Source organism: Quercus suber, unplaced genomic scaffold (genome assembly GCF_002906115.3).
Source record: "Quercus suber isolate HL8 unplaced genomic scaffold, Cork oak 2.0 scaffold_334, whole genome shotgun sequence".
NCBI classification, from domain to species: Eukaryota; Viridiplantae; Streptophyta; class Magnoliopsida; order Fagales; family Fagaceae; genus Quercus; species Quercus suber.
Window position 1 is genome coordinate 321,554 of NW_027069787.1, and position 3,293 is coordinate 324,846.

At 34.6% G+C, this 3,293-nt stretch overlaps 1 non-coding gene across 1 annotated transcript; it reads left to right on the forward strand.

Annotated features, from left to right (window-relative positions):
• Positions 1 to 285: 285 nt before the first annotated feature.
• LOC112038253 (small nucleolar RNA Z102/R77) lies at positions 286 to 371 on the forward strand. The gene has a single exon (XR_002885824.1). It is a non-coding gene; the product is annotated as a small nucleolar RNA Z102/R77 (small nucleolar RNA).
• The last annotated feature ends 2,922 nt before the right edge of the window (positions 372 to 3,293 follow it).

Consider the following 3,293-nt stretch of genomic DNA (forward strand, 5'->3'; position numbering starts at 1 on the left):
TCATCATGAACATAATATAATTTTTTTTTTAATGAGGTACAGGTCTGAGGCTCTAAATATTTGTCTGTGTCATTTGTTTTGTAATTTTGTGTGGGCATTTGGCTGTTATAAAATATAAGGTACACCGTCGCACACCGCCTTTTCCCTTAACACTTGGAATTCTCATTGGGATTTCACTTTGCTTAGCAACATTGCTTCTTTATGCTTGTCAAAATCCATATCTATTTTACGAGCTGGGTTTTTGTTTTTGAATTTTCATGTTAGATATATGAGGTGGTGAATGGAGAACGAGATGATGAGGAATATGTTTCCCTATTGGTTTGATTGCCGATATGATGACATCAATCATGTATTAGGAGTTTGGATTATTTTATTGTGTCATATTTTGAGATTTTTGTTGTTATATTGTCTTGTTAAACAATTAGATAATATTATTTAGTTTTTGCTAAAAAATAGTTTGATTTGATAGGATAAATTTATTTATAATTTCAAGTATATTTTTATTATTGAAACATGTCATTTTATTTGAAAAAATGGTAATAGTTGTAGGGAAAATTAACAAGAAATATAGTTTTTCCCGTCATGCGGGGCGGGGCAGGGATGGGGCAAGAAAAATCTATGTGGGGCAGTGGGGATGTTCAAGGTGTGAAGTTCTATGGATTGTGTTGGACAACGAGGGGCTTGGTTTTTATGGGTTGTTAGGTAGAGGTTATTGGGAATTTGTTGGAGCCTCTATTTGTAAGGTAGATTGTCCATCTATTCCACTTTTTTGAATGGAAATTATAGATTAAAAAAAAACTATGTTATATAATCATTCCTTTGTTATATTGTTTCAATGTGTAGGATTACTCACGTTGTATACTCCAGATGTTGAGTGTACATGGTTTTTTTTGAGCCTTAAATCTAACCTATATATCTATCACAATGTAACTAAAAATGACAAAACTTCTAGTGAAACATCAAGAACCAGCTCAAATGGCTAAGATCACTCTCATAATCCCATTAATCCTAGTAATGATTTACATCTACCTCGCAATACATTGAATGAAACCGAAACTTTAACAAGTTTAAAAAGATATACTAATAGTTGTTACAAGCAACAAGAAGGGAAAAATAGAAAACGAAAAAAAGTCATAATTAGCCTAAAATTGTAATGTTTCAGCTCCACAAGTTAAAAATAAATAATAAACTTACTTCTATAACAAGCTATTTGACCATTGCTAACAAGTCTATAGTCACAGTAGCGGAATTGCAAAAGAAAACTAGTAAATAAGAGCGGATTAATGCTGAAGCCCGGTTGAGAACCTAAAATTGAATCTTGAATTGCTTTGATCCCAAAAAAGTCCAATTTCATCACCTACTTTCAGTTGCCTCCTATCACAAAATTCGATTCCACATTCCATTGAAGACGTAACTCCCATTACTTGACCACTGTTTGAAGCGCAATTGATGTTCGGTCTTGGTATCAAAATCCCAAACAGCAACTGCTACCCCATCCAATGCTTCAATGAAGCTTGTGTCCCATGCGGCAAAATATGCTCCTTTACCAAGTCCTTCGCTATCAAGAGCCTTGACAAACTGTCAATATCACTTACCGTAATCTTCTTCTTCATAAACCCAGGGTCATATAAACCAAGCTTCAATTCCTTGAAACCTCCTCAGATTCATGATGGGTTTGGGACAAACTTGTTTACCAAACTGGATTGGAGTCGATCGATCACTGGAATAGGATATAAATTTGGAACTTAGGCTTTTTGTCAGTAGTTTCAGAAGCAGAGGAAGAAATATGCATCGGTTATGGAATTTTCTGTGTTGGCCTCAATGAAAGAGATGGTTCCAACGGAAGTTCACTGTGTTCGCCATCTTTTTCTCCTCGGTTTTGCTTGGATTGTAGCGTAGGAAACATGAGAAACGAAAGAAATTAACAAAGAAAGACAACAGGGTTTGTGTTTGTGTTTCAAAAGGGATAGTGGGACTTATATAAAAGGCAATTAATCCTAATCCATGAAGGTGTAAGATTCCCAACGTGGTAAGGAATCGTATAATAGTTGGGCTAAATGTCTTCCGTTGGGCATCAAAATAGCGCGAATGCGCAAATAGTGATTTCGCTATTTGATTTGTTGAACCCACACTGTTCATTAGCCTCTTTTTTTCTTTTTATTTTTTTTTCCCCCACAGTATTCGGTTTTGTTTGTGATCTTTTTGTATTTTCTTTTCTTTTAAATATCTATATGTGCATAGTTATATTGACTTAACAAATTCATGCAATATTTTCATAATTATTGACAATTTTCATTGTTTATTGGCCTCTTTCCTTTTTTATAGTACGCCGGTTTTGCTTTTGCTCTTTTTGTTTTTTCTTTTAAATATTACTAGCTTATAACCTTATGCATATGCATGAATACGTTTAAAAATACGTAATAAGATGCATAAATGAATCACTTTTTTTTTTAGGATTCATTTATTTTAGACTCTTTGGTTTTTGCACTTAATATAAACTTGGATTGTTTTTAATTATACAAAAAAAAAGGCTCATTAATATAAAATCATTCAAAAATTATATTCTTTATTGTTTACTTATATTGCACTCATCGTTTTTTACACTAAATTAACTCATTTGACACAAAAATTTAAAAACTTAGATTAGATGGGACACATGGTACAAAATTAAACACTAATTGAAATCTAATTTTTACATTGAATTAACTCACTTGGCACAAAAATTTAAAAATTTAGATTAGATGGGACACATGGCATAAAATTATACTCTAATTTAATTTTAATTTCAAATCTAATAAGATTTTTTCTCGGCTTTACCTATTATTATTATTATTATCATTATTATTATATAAATATGTGCATACATAGTTACTGCATACATAGTTACTGTGGGGCCCGTGGGCTTGACAGCCACAGCCCATCGCGTAGTAGGCCCAAGGCTAGCGCCGAGGAGGACTGACCAGCCAAGACTAAGTCAGACAAAGCCCCTTTTTGACCCACGCCGAGGACCTCTCCGTCCTCGGCATACTAGGGATAATTTTTGGGAGGGGACAAGCCCAGAGCAAACTGTCACATTCGCACTTAATGCATTCACCTAACCCCTCTGGCCGCATTAATGGGGATATAACCCCTTAGCAGGGCAACGTTGATCAGAGTGAACCACTTGAGTACTGATAAGGCCTCTGATGGGACGGATGGCCAGAAGGGAGACGAATGGATGATCAACAGATGGAAGAAGGGGATAGGAAGATGAAGACTATATAAGAAAAGCAAGTAAAGTAAAGAAGGGGGGG